Here is a 14,291-nt window from a genome sequence, read left to right as displayed (position 1 = left end):
TATACTGGATTGTCACTGTATCTGGGTATATTGGATTGTCGCTGTGTCTAGGTATTCTGGATTGTCACAGTATCTGCGTATGCTGGATTGTCGGTGCTTCTTGGTATACTGGATTGTCACTCTATCTAGGTATATTGGATTGTCGGTGTTTCTTGGTATACTGGATTGTCGGTGTATCTAGGTATACTGTTTTGTTGATGTATCTAGGTATACAGGATTGTCGCTGTATCTAGATATACTGGATTGTTGATGGATCTAGGTATGCTGGATTTTTTATGTATCTAGGTATACTGGATTGTTAATGTATATAGGTACACTGGATTGTCGCTGTATCTAGGTAAACTGGTTTGTTGATGTATCTAGGTATACTAGATTGTTGATGTATCTAGGTACACGGGATTCTTTATGTATCTAGGTATACTGGACTGTTGATGTATCTAGGTATACTGGATTGTTGATTTATCTAGATATACTGGATTGGCACTGTATCTAGGTATACTGGATTGTTGATGTATCCAGGTACACTGGAATGTCACTGTATCTAGGTATACTGGATTGTTGATGTATCTAGGTACACTCAATTGTTGCTGTATCTAGGTATACTGGATTGTCGGTGTATCTAGGTATTCTGGATTGTTGGTGTATCTAGGTATACCGGATTGTCGGTGAATCTAGGTATTCTGGATTGTTGGTGTATCTAGGTATACTGGATTCACGGTGTGTCTCTGTATACTGGATTGTCGGTGTATCTAGGTATACTGGATTGTTGGTGTATCTAGGTATACTGGATTCACGGTGTGTCTCTGTATACTGGATTGTCGGTGAATCTAGGTATACTGGATTGTTGGTGTATCTGGGTATACTGGATTCACGGTGTGTCTCTGTATACTGGATTGTCGGTGTATCTAGGTATACTGAATTGTTGATGGATCTTGGTATACTTGATTGTCGGTGTATCTCGGTATACTGGATTGTCGCTGTATCTAGGTATACTGGATTGTGGCTGTATCTTGGTATACTGGATTGTCGCTGTATCTAGGTATATCGAATTATCACTTTATCTAGGTATACAGGATTATTGATGTATCTAGGTATACTGGATTGTTGATGAATCTGGGTAAACTGGATTATCGGTGTATCTAGGTATACTGGATTGTTGATGTATCTAGATATACTGGATTGTTGATTTATCTAGGTATACTGGATTGTCACTGTATCTGGGTATACTGGATTGTCGCTGTATCTGGGTATACTGGATTGTCGCTGTTTCTAGGTATACTGGATTGTCGCTGTATCTAGGTATACTGGATTGCGTATGTATCTAGGTAAATTGGATCGTTGATATATCTAGGTATACTGGCTTGTCGGTGTATCTAGGTATACTGGATTGTCCCTGTATCTAGGTATACTGGATCGTCACTGTATCTAGGTATACTGGATTGTTGCTGTATCTAGGTATTCTGGATTGTCGCTGTATCTAGGTATACTGGATTGTCGCTGTATCTAGGTATACTGGATTGTGGCTGTATCTAGGTATACTGGATTGTCACTGTATCTGGGTATACTGGATTGTCGCTGTATCTGGGTATACTGGATTGTCGCTGTTTCTAGGTATACTGGATTGTCGCTGTATCTAGGTATACTGGATTGTGGCTGTATCTAGGTATACTGGATTGCGTATGTTTCTAGGTATACTGGATCGTTTATATATCTAGGTATACTGGCTTGTCGGTGTATCTAGGTATACTGGATTGTCACTGTATCTAGGTATACTGGATCGTCACTGTATCTAGGTATACTGGATTGTTGCTGTATCTAGGTATTCTGGATTGTCGCTGTATCTAGGTATACTGGATTGTCGCTGTATCTAGGTATACTGGATTGTGGCTGTATCTAGGTATACTGGATTGTCACTGTATCTGGGTATACTGGATTGTCGCTGTATATGGGTATACTGGATTGTCGCTGTTTCTAGGTATACTGGATTGTCGCTGTATCTAGGTATACTGGATTGTCGCTGTATCTAGGTATACTGGATTGTCGCTGTATCTAGGTATACTGGATTGTCGCTGTATCTGGGTATACTGGATTGTCGCTTTATCTAGGTAAACTGGCTTGTCGCTGTATCTAGGTATACTGGATTGTTGCTGAATCTAGGTATACTGAATTGTCGGTTTATCTAGGTATACAGGATTGTTGATGTATCTAGATATACTGGATTGTTGATGTATCTGGGTAAACTGGATTGTTGATTTATCTAGGTATACTGGATTGTCTCTGTATCTAGGTATACTGGACTGTGCCTGTATCTAGATATACTGGATCGTTGATATATCTATGTATACTGGATTGTCGGTGTATCTAGGTATACTGGATTGTCACTGTATCTAGGTATACTGGATCGTCACTGTATCAAGGTATACTGGATTCTTGCTGTATCTAGGTATACTGGATTGTCGCTGTATCTACGTATACTGGATTGTCGCTGTATCTAGGTATACTGGATTGTCGCTGTATCTAGGTATACTGGATTGTCGCTGTATCTAGGTATACTGGATTGTCGCTGTATCTTGGTATATCGAATTGTCGCTTTATCTAGGTATAAAGGATTGTTGATGTATCTAGGTATAATTGATTGTCGCTGTATCTAGATATACTGGATTGTTGATGTATCTGGGTATCCTGGAGTGTTGATGTACCTAGGTATAGTGGATTGTCACTTTTATCTAGGTATACTGGATTGTCGCTGTATCAAGGTATACTGGATTGTCACTTTTATCTAGGTATACTGGGTTGTCGCTGTATCTGTGTATACTGGATTGTTGCTGTATCCAGGTACACTGGATTGACACTTTTATCTAGGTAAACTGGATTGTCGGTGTATCTAGGTATACAGGATTATTGATTTATCTAGGTATACTGGATTGTTGATGAATCTGAGTAAACTGGATTATCGGTGTATCTAGGTATACTGGATTGTCACTGTATCTAGGTATACTGGATTGTTGATTTATCTAGGTATACTGGATTGTCTCTGTATCTAGGTAAACTGGATTGTCGCTGTATCTGTGTATACTGGATTGTCGCTGTAACGAGGTATACTGGATTGTCGCTGTAACGAGGTATACTGGATTGTCGCTGTATCTAGGTATACTGCATTGTCGCTGTATCTAGGTATACTGGATTGTCGCTGTATCTTGGTATACTGGATTGTCGCTGTATCTGGGTATACTGGATTGTCGCTGTTTCTAGGTATACTGGATTGTCGCTGTATCTAGGTATACTGGATTGTCGCTGTATCTAGGTATACTGGATTGTCGCTGTATCTAGGTATACTGGATTGTCGCTGTATCTAGGTATACTGGATTGTCGCTGTATCTAGGTATACTGGATTGCGTATGTTTCTAGGTATACTGGATCGTTGATATATCTAGGTATACTGGCTTGTCGGTGTATCTAGGTATACTGGATTGTCACTGTATCTAGGTATACTGGATCGTCACTGTATCTAGGTATACTGGATTGTTGCTGTATCTAGGTATTCTGGATTGTCGCTGTATCTAGGTATACTGGATTGTCGCTGTATCTAGGTATACTGGATTGTGGCTGTATCTAGGTATACTCTATTGTCACTGTATCTGGGTATACTGGATTGTCGCTGTATATGGGTATACTGGATTGTCGCTGTTTCTAGGTATACTGGATTGTCGCTGTATCTAGGTATACTGGATTGTCGCTGTATCTAGGTATACTGGATTGTCGCTGTATCTAGGTATACTGGATTGTCGCTGTATCTGGGTATACTGGATTGTCGCTTTATCTAGGTAAACTGGCTTGTCGCTGTATCTAGGTATACTGGATTGTTGCTGAATCTAGGTATACTGAATTGTCGATTTATCTAGGTATACAGGATTGTTGATGTATCTAGATATACTGGATTGTTGATGTATCTGGGTAAACTGGATTGTTGATTTATCTAGGTATACTGGATTGTCTCTGTATCTAGGTATACTGGACTGTGCCTGTATCTAGATATACTGGATCGTTGATATATCTATGTATACTGGATTGTCGGTGTATCTAGGTATACTGGATTGTCACTGTATCTAGGTATACTGGATCGTCACTGTATCAAGGTATACTGGATTCTTGCTGTATCTAGGTATACTGGATTGTCGCTGTATCTACGTATACTGGATTGTCGCTGTATCTAGGTATACTGGATTGTCGCTGTATCTAGGTATACTGGATTGTCGCTGTATCTAGGTATACTGGATTGTCGCTGTATCTTGGTATATCGAATTGTCGCTTTATCTAGGTATAAAGGATTGTTGATGTATCTAGGTATAATTGATTGTCGCTGTATCTAGATATACTGGATTGTTGATGTATCTGGGTATCCTGGAGTGTTGATGTACCTAGGTATAGTGGATTGTCACTTTTATCTAGGTATACTGGATTGTCGCTGTATCAAGGTATACTGGATTGTCACTTTTATCTAGGTATACTGGGTTGTCGCTGTATCTGTGTATACTGGATTGTTGCTGTATCCAGGTACACTGGATTGACACTTTTATCTAGGTAAACTGGATTGTCGGTGTATCTAGGTATACAGGATTATTGATTTATCTAGGTATACTGGATTGTTGATGAATCTGAGTAAACTGGATTATCGGTGTATCTAGGTATACTGGATTGTCACTGTATCTAGGTATACTGGATTGTTGATTTATCTAGGTATACTGGATTGTCTCTGTATCTAGGTATACTGGATTGTCGCTGTATCTGTGTATACTGGATTGTCGCTGTAACGAGGTATACTGGATTGTCGCTGTATCTAGGTATACTGCATTGTCGCTGTATCTAGGTATACTGGATTGTCGCTGTATCTTGGTATACTGGATTGTCGCTGTATCTGGGTATACTGGATTGTCGCTGTTTCTAGGTATACTGGATTGTCGCTGTATCTAGGTATACTGGATTGTCGCTGTATCTAGGTATACTGGATTGTCGCTGTATCTAGGTATACTGGATTGTCGCTGTATCTAGGTATACTGGATTGTCGCTGTATCTAGGTATACTGGATTGTCGCTGAATCTAGGTATATCGAATTGTCGCTTTATCTAGGTATACAGGATTGTTGATGTATCTAGGTATACTGGATTGTTGATGTATCTAGGTAAACTGGATTGTTGATTTATCTAGGTATACTGGATTGTCTCTGTATCTAGGTATACTGGATTGCGTCTGTATCTAGGTATACTGGATGGTTGATATATCTAGGTATACTGGCTTGTCGGTGTATCTAGGTATACTGGCTTGTCGGTGTATCTAGGTATACTGGATTGTCACTGTATCTAGGTATATTGGATTGTTGCTGTATCTAGGTATACTGGATTGTCGCTGTATCTAGGTATACTGGATTGTCGCTGTATCTAGGTATACTGGATTGTCGCTGTATCTAGGTATACTGGATTGTCGCTGTATCGAGGTATACTGGATTGTCGCTGTATCTTGGTATATCGAATTGTCGCTTTATCTAGGTATACAGGATTGTTGATGTATCTAGGTATAATGGATTGTCGCTGTATCTAGATATACTGGATTGTTGATGTATCTAGGTATCCTGGAGTGTTGATGTACCTAGGTATAGTGGATTGTCACTTTTATCTAGGTATACTGGATTGTCGCTGCATCAAGGTATACTGGATTGTCACTTTTATCTAGGTATACTGGGTTGTCGCTGTATCTGGGTATACTGGATTGTTGCTGTATCCAGGTACACTGGATTGACACTTTTATCTAGGTAAACTGGATTGTCGGTGTATCTGGGTATTTTGGATTGTTGCTGTATCTAGGTATACTGGATTGTCGCTGTATCTAGATATACCGGGTTGTCTCTGTATCAAGGTACACTGGATTGTCACTGTATCTAGGTATACTGGATTGTCTCTGTATCTAGGTATTCTGGATTGTTGCTGTATCTAGGTATACTGGATTGTCTCTGTATCTAGGTATACTGGATTGTCACTGTATCTGGGTATACTGGATTGTGGCTGTATCTAGGTATACTGGATTGTTGCTGTATCTAGGTATACTGGATTGTCGGTGTATCTAGGTATACTGGTTTGTTGGTGTATCTCGGTATACAGGATTGTCAGTGAATCTAGGTATACTGGATTGTCGGTGTATCTAGGTATCCTGGATTCATGGTGTGTCTCGGTATACTGGATTGTCGCTGTATCTGGGTATACTGGATTGTTGCTGTATCCAGGTACACTGGATTGTCACTTTTATCTAGGTAAACTGGGTTGTCGGTGTATCTGGGTATACTGGATTGTTGCTGTATCTAGGTATACTGGATTGTCGCTGTATCTAGATATACCGGGTTGTCTCTGTCTCAAGGTACACTGGATTGTCACTGTATCTAGGTATACTGGATTGTCTCTGTATCTAGGTATACTGGATTGTTGCTGTATCTAGGTATACTGGATTGTCTCTGTATCTAGGTATACTGGATTGTCACTGTATCTAGGTATACTGGATTGTGGCTGTATCTAGGTATACTGGATTGTTGCTGTATCTAGGTATACTGGATTGTCTCTGTATCTAGGTATACTGGATTGTCACTGTATCTAGGTATACTGGATTGTGGCTGTATCTAGGTATACTGGATTGTTGCTGTATATAGCTATACAGGATTGTTGATGTATCTAGGTATAATGGATTGTCGCTGTATCTAGATATACTAGATTGTTGATGTATCTAGGTATCCTGGAGTGTTGATGTGTCTAGGTATACTGGATTGTCACTTTTATCTAGGTATACTGGATTGTCGCTGTATGTGGGTATATCGGATTGTCACTGTATCTAGGTATACTGGATTGTTGCTGTGTCTAGGTATACTCGATTGTCGCTGTATCTAGGTATACTGGCTTGTCGCTGTATCTAGGTATACTGGATTGTCGCTGTATCTAGGTATACTGTATTGTTGCTGTATCTAGGTATACTGGATTGTTGCTGTATCTAGGTATACTGGATTGTCGGTGTATCTAGGTATACTGGCTTGTCGCTGTATCTAGGTATACTGGCTTGTCGCTGTATCTAGGTATACTGGATTGTTGATGTATCTAGGTATACTGGATTGTCGCTGTATCTAGGTATACTTGATTGTCGCTGTATCTAGGTGGGCTTCATCGTTCCTGTACCGGTCCTAGCTTCACACACTCAGGCAGGGTAACAGCAAGTACCTTCTTTATCCTGTTTTGGTATGAACTTAACTCCCGACCTTCTGCTCGCGCTACCACTGGACCACGGAGGCGGTCTGTCATTTAGTCGCGCTACCACCGGACCACGGAGGCGGGCTGTGATTAAGTCGGATAGTTTCATAAACATGAAAGTAGCAGGTGGAAGTAACTGCACGGACACTGAAACTGCAGATGTCATATCAATATGCAAGGCCAGGAACAGGAAACTGTGTTTGACCAGTAGTCTTGCAACTGTAGCATTGCTGTCCGTAAATTATTGACTGGACCAGCTAAACCAGAGGTTGATATTGTGAGCATCTATACGACGATACACAATCTAGGAAGTCACTCATCCTCAGTTCCAGTGTTCCTTGATTTTGAGGTGCAGTGATATATACTCCAACACGATTGCCTGATCATCATTCCCCTATACGATGTATTATCTGTCAACAAGTGAGTGAGCTGGGTCTGACGCCAGTATTCCAGGTATATCGATGCGTGTCAGTTTAATGTGGGAGGAAAACCCGTAGAGATGCAGGTCTCAGACGTTTACAGCTACGGTGAAACCCACGAGTACGGTATGGTGCTGACAAACCTAGAAATAGAACCGGGGCGAAGCAGGATTCGAACCCACAATCATAAGTTTCTGGCGTGACGATGGGACGCAACTCTGCACAGCGAATCGCGGCATTTTAGACGACCAGGTCCCCCGTGCCCCTTTCTCTCAACATACAACAGCATGCTGGTGATAAAACATGGGAGGTCATTAAAACACAGTGAATAGGGAAATACTTCCTCCCATATCCCCACCTCCAACAGTTATATGTGTATGGACTGCCGCTCAATCCTTAGAATCATATATATACTACCCATCAAAAGTTTAGACTCACCAGTGTAAATGTTGCCACTCACTATACTCAACTGTTTCAAACCAGATAATGCCAAATATTCTAAACTTTTTACAGGTACTGTTAACACATGAACTGTTGTGGCGTAAAACCAAATCTGTAACGGTGAAAAGATTAGAGTTTTTCGTTCATTAATTGATAAAACTCTGTGAAATGTCGCACATTTTTAAACAAAATTCGCACCAAAACGCAGGTGTTCACATGCACGATAATACACGTGTTTTATCAGCAATTTGACGCGGGATACTCGTGCAATTCATCTTTATAAGGATTGCAGTTGGCTCCTCTGAGTTAGTGGAGAAATTCTTCTTTGATGCAAGCATGGGTAGAGGGAGAAGTCTCCGTATTGAGCAACGACACCAAGCCTTGGCACTGCTACAAGATGGCAGATCACAACGGTATGTTGCCAGACGTCTTGGCGTATCCCAATAGGCAGTTTCCAACCTCTGGGTACGCTTTCAACAGACCAACTCCGTCCAGGATCGACCCAGGTCAGGTAGGTCAAGGGTAACATCAGAGCAAGATGACCGATGCGTCTTTTTGCTGTTTCTCAGGGGCAGAAACATTACAGCCACAGCAGCCAATAATGCTTTCCAACAAGCTACAGGACGACGTGTATCTGTATCAACAATACGCCGCCGATTACGTCACTACGGACTGCGGGCACGTCGTCCAGCTGTAAGACCCCCTCTTACACCACGCCACCGTCAGAACAGACTGAATTAGGGAAATGGACATTTACACTGGGGTCCCCGCAGATGGGCAAGGGTACTCTTCTCCGACGAATCAAGGTTCAATCTGCATTTCAACGATGGTCGGATCCCAGTCTATGGACGACAGGGAGAGCGGTACGCTGACGTTGCTGTTGTGGAGCATGATCGATTTGGAGGTGGATCCGTTATCGTCTGGGGAGGTATCACCCTGACTGGAAGAACTGATTTACTGGTACAGGATGGAAATCTGACTGGCCAGAGATACAGGGACGAGATCATCATTCCTAAAGTGCTTCCATTCTTAAGGGCCATGCCAGGTCACGCGGTTTTCCAAGATGATAATGCAAGGCCTCACAGAGCTCGCATCGTGTCAGCTTGTTTACAACAAAATGGGGTGAATCGAATGGATTAGCGAGCATTATCGCCCGATATGAACCCCACTGAGCATGTTTGGGATCTGCTGGGACGGCGTGTTTATGCCAGAGTTCCCCCCCCCCTGCTAACCTTCGCCAACTCCGCAATGCATTGTTTGAGGAGTGGCAAACATTCCCCAGCGGCAGATTGAACTGTTCTTTCGTGGTATGCAACGTCGATGCAATGTCTGTGTTAGAGCCAGGGGTGGTCATACCCGTTATTAAATTTTGCAATTTCACTTTTGTATGGTACTAGCCAATACGGCATTCTGGTTCACTAATCATCAATGCACACGTCCTTGTGAACAAGGATATGAAAACCTAAATGAATGATTTTGTTATTTTTTATTGGTAGCTTTCACAAATACGATTTTCTTACGAGATATAGTGAGTGGTTTCAGTGAGTCTAAACTTTTGATGGGTAGTATATATATATATATATATATATATATATATATATATATATAAGGGGGGATACAGCCGGAAGTTTTACCGTGAATAGTATACTGAAATATATATACAAGGACATATGGGAGTGACATTTTTATTTCCACCAAACTAGAATATACACAAGTGAAGCGCATTCAGTTGTGTTATTGACTGTTTTCTGTGTCAAGTGAACAGTTCAAAGTTCAGTTTAACCCGGACGCCTCGCACAGATCAGTGCATTTTATCGCCATTTCCTTAAAATTGGTACGATCAACCCACAGGGGTTGAAGGTAGATGACATTTATTTTGACAAACAAGCCAGAAAATCAATACACAAAATAATCATTTTCCTAATTCATATTAGTTCGTTCATGTTGTAGGTGAGAGTAGTATCTGATATATATAGGACAATAAACTGTCAGGGCCTCAAGGATCTACCCCTGTCTCCTCCTTCCCGCCACCCCTACACATAGTAGACGCGTGCACATTGAATTCTCGAGAATTGTGCTGGGCTCGGAAAGACTGCCGAGACACGTGACACGCAGAGACCCGTGACACGCAGAGAATCTGACAGCGGCGGACGACAGCGGAAGACTCGTGGGCTTGAAACTCAGCAGTGCAGGGTAGAGCAGGGGAAGTATGGGAATAGAGCGATATGTGCATTGTATAACCTGCCTCATTGAGGGTATACACTGGGAGGCTGTGGGTAGCGCTGGGCTAATCCTGTTTACAGTTGTGTGTGTGTGTGCGTGCGAGCGTGCTAGATGGGGTAGAGCGCTCTGTGAGAAGGAGTGTTGACAGTGTGTGTGTGATGGGGTAGAGCGCTCTGTGAGAAGGAGTGTTGACAGTGTGTGTGTGATGGGGTAGAGCGCTCTGTGAGAAAGAGTGTTGACAGTGGCTGTAAGAGATCGGGAAGTGCAGGGGTAGGTTTGTGGACGTTTGAGTAGTTTGTAGACGTGAAGGGAGGGGCGTGTGTGGTAGATTGTGAGAGTCGATGGTTGCAATTAGGGACGTGCATGGTTGATTGTGTGAGTCAATGGTTTCAGTTAGGGACGTGCATGGTTGATTGTGTGTGTCAATGGTTGCAGTTGGGACTTGTGTGGTAGATTGTGTGAGTCAATGGTTGCAGTTAGGGGCGTGTGTGGTAAAGCTCGTGAGTCGATGGTTGCAGTTAGGGGCGTCTTTGGTAGATTGTGTGAGTCAATGGTTGCAGTAAGGGGCGTGTATGGTAAACTGTGCGATTCAATGGTTGCAGTAAGGGGCGTGTGTGGTAGATTGTGTGAGTCAATGGATGCGGAGAGGGGCGTGTGTTGTAGATTGTGTGAGTCAATGGTTGCAGTTAGGGGCGTCTTTGGTAGATTGTGTGAGTCAATGGTTGCAGTAAGGGGCGTGTATGGTAGACTGTGCGATTCAATGGTTGCAGTAAGGGGCGTGTGTGGTAGATTGTGTGAGTCAATGGATGAGGAGAGGGGCGTGTGTGGTAGATTGTGTGAGTCAATGGTTGCAGTAAGGGGCGTGTGTGGTAGATTGTGTGAGTTAATGGATGCAGTAAGGCGCGTGTATGGTAGACTGTGCGAGGCAATGGTTGCAGTAAGGGGCGTGTGTGGTAGATTGTGTGAGAAAATGGATGCGGAGAGGGGCGTGTGTGGTAGATTGTGTGAGTCAATGGTTACAGTTAGGGGAGAGTGTGGTAGATTGTGTGAGTCAATGGTTGCAGTTAGGGGCGTGTGTGGTAGATTATATGAGTCAATGGATGCAGAGAGGGGCGTGTGTGGTACATTGTGTGAGTCAATGGTTGCAGTTAGGGGAGTTAGTGGTAGATTGTGTAAGTCAATGGTTGCAGTTTGGGGAGTGTGTGGTAGATTGTGTGAGTCAATGGTTGCAGTTAGGGGCGTGTGTGGTAGATTGTGTGAGTCAATGGTTGCAGTTAGTGGAGTTAGTGGTAGATTGTGTAAGTCAATGGTTGCAGTTAGGGGCGTGTGTGGTAGATTGTGTGAGTCAATGGTTGCAGTTAGTGGAGTTAGTGGTAGATTGTGTGAGTCAATGGTTGCAGTTAGGCGCGTGTGTGGTAGATTATGTGAGTCAATGGATGCAGTTAGGGGCGTGTGTTGTAGATTGTGTGAGTCAATGGATGAGGAAAGGGGCGTGTGTGGTAGATTGTGTGAGTCAATGGTTGAGGAAAGGGGCGTGTGTGGTTGATTGTGTGGGTCAGTGGTTGCTGTGAGGGGCGTGTGTGGTAGATTGTGTGAGTCAATGGTTGCAGTTAGGGGCGCGTGTGGTAGATTGTGTGAGTCAATGGTTGCAGTTAGGGGAGTTAGTGGTAGATTTTGTGAGTCAATGGTTGCTGTGAGGGGCGTGTGTGGTAGATTGTGTGAGTCAATGGTTGCAGTTAGGGGCGTGTGTTGTAGATTGAGTGAATCAATGGTTGCAGTTAGGGGAGTAAGTGGTAGATTGTTTTAGTCAATGGTCGCAGAGAGGGGCGTGTGTGGTAGATTGTGTAAGTCAAGTGTTGCAGTTAGGCGCGTGAGTGGTAGATTGTGTGAGTCAATGGTTGCAACTAGGGGCGTGTGTGGTAGATTGTGTGAGTCAATAGTTGCAGTTAGGGGAGTTAGTGGTAGATTGTGTGAGTCAATGGTTGCAGTAAGGGGCGTGTGTGGTAGATTGTTTGAGTCAATGGTCGCAGAGAGGGGCGGGTGTGGTAGATTGTTTTAGTCAATGGTCGCAGAGAGGGGCGTGAGTGGTAGATTGTGTGAGTCAAAGGTTGCAGTTAGGCGCGTGAGTGGTAGATTGTGTGCGTCAATGGATGCGGAGAGGGGCGTGTGTGGTAGATTGTTTGAGTCAATGGCTGCTGGGGGCCTCTTATTCCAGCCACGAAAAGGCGAGTGTGCACGTTGGGTACAGCTCTATTCAATAGGAGCATTACAGCACACACACAACGGCGGAGTGAATGAGAATAGTCCCTGCAAAAACAAAAAAACAGATAGGACATAGTTACCGACAGGCTGCCAAACACTGGCGTCTGTGCACAGCGCGAAGGAAAATATGATGTATCAATTATATCAAAAACCTAAATATGGTGACATGACATTTCTATGGGAGGCTCAAGCCTTGTTCTCTTTTCAATTCTATGTATTATAGCAACACAACACAAAGAGTTTATTCAGTATTGAAGGCCTCGTGGTCAAGAGTACAATTTATTTCATATAAACGATAGTGGCGGGTGGGTGTATTACGTAATTTCTAAATAGCAGATTTCTCGTTAAAGAGCAAACCTTCTTATAGTATTAGCATTTAGGAGGGGACATAAGGTATGGCAAATTCCTGTCTTGATGGACAATGATGAAAATAACGAGGAATTAAATTGTATCTGCGTTTCTCGTAATATGGGCAAACTAGTGCAAAATTATTTTCATCTTCTAATTCTAATAAATCAAATTTAGCACAGAACATTAATTCAGGTTTCATAAACTGTTTGCACTTGATATGCCCAATTAACACAAGCATTTTATAACAAGCATTCAGTCGATTTGAATTCATACGTATCAATCTTCATTAATATCTTATTCATCCGCACCAAGAACCGCATTGAGTATGCTTTAAACCATGGCAAAGACAAAGGATGTCTTCGAATGTGGTCTAACCAACTAAATTTTTAGGTAAACATCACTTGGCAATGACGGAACTTCTGTTTTCCCTATATTTTTATCTTGATGTTGGAACAATTTCATAAAAAAACGTTTGTCGCCAGCGGGATTCGAACGGCGACATAGGCAGAATGACGATAAATTAACAACTAAATATTTACTTACATCAGGACTGCTGGTTTTACGGTTATTAAAAATATGTTTTTGCAATTTACGTACAATATATTACTCTATGCATTCTAGTATGTGCACAGTACTTGTGATTTGGCAGCGAAATTACTATTGTTTTGATCAGGGCTATGTTTGTTCATAATAGGCCAATGAACATGGGCAAATCATATTAAGGTGATTGATAAAAGTGCTTGAATTGGTCCAAATTGAATAGTATACTTGCCCCGCGATACGCATGTCAAAACTCAAATCGGTAAAGTGCGAGGTGCACGTGCGAGAGGCTCGGGGAACATGTTCATGTACAGAGTATAGGTATACAGTCAGCCCTGCCATTTTCATCAACCTTCTAAAACTAACTATCTAATGATGCCAATCACTGGATTGTCAGGTCCAAACTCAAAACTCGCCGTCATATAGCTCGAATATTGGTGAGTGCGGCGTTAAATAACAAGCAAACGTTTACAATTCCGTGACCTTCGTTCGGACGCCTCCAGACACATCCACAGCTTCACAAAGTCCAGAGTGAACAGTTCACGCGAGTTCATCGTCTATTTCCCCAAAGTGCTTCGTTCTTACCGCCCTCGACGTCTGCCTAGAATGTGTCGATTTGTTAATGGTGCTACAACACAAAGTCTCGAGCATGCAGATCAACTGTCAGTGCCTTGAATTCAGTGGTCTTGTGAGAGTGAACAGCAATTTGATTGGCGGTGTCGACTCGATGTCTGATTAATCGACTCTGGCCTTGTGTTGTGTCTCGTGAGACAAA

This window comes from Haliotis rufescens, unplaced genomic scaffold, assembly GCF_023055435.1.
Source record: "Haliotis rufescens isolate VD_foot unplaced genomic scaffold, xgHalRufe1.0.p SCAF_137, whole genome shotgun sequence".
Lineage (NCBI taxonomy): Eukaryota > Metazoa > Mollusca > Gastropoda > Lepetellida > Haliotidae > Haliotis > Haliotis rufescens.
This window is presented reverse-complemented; position numbering follows the sequence as displayed.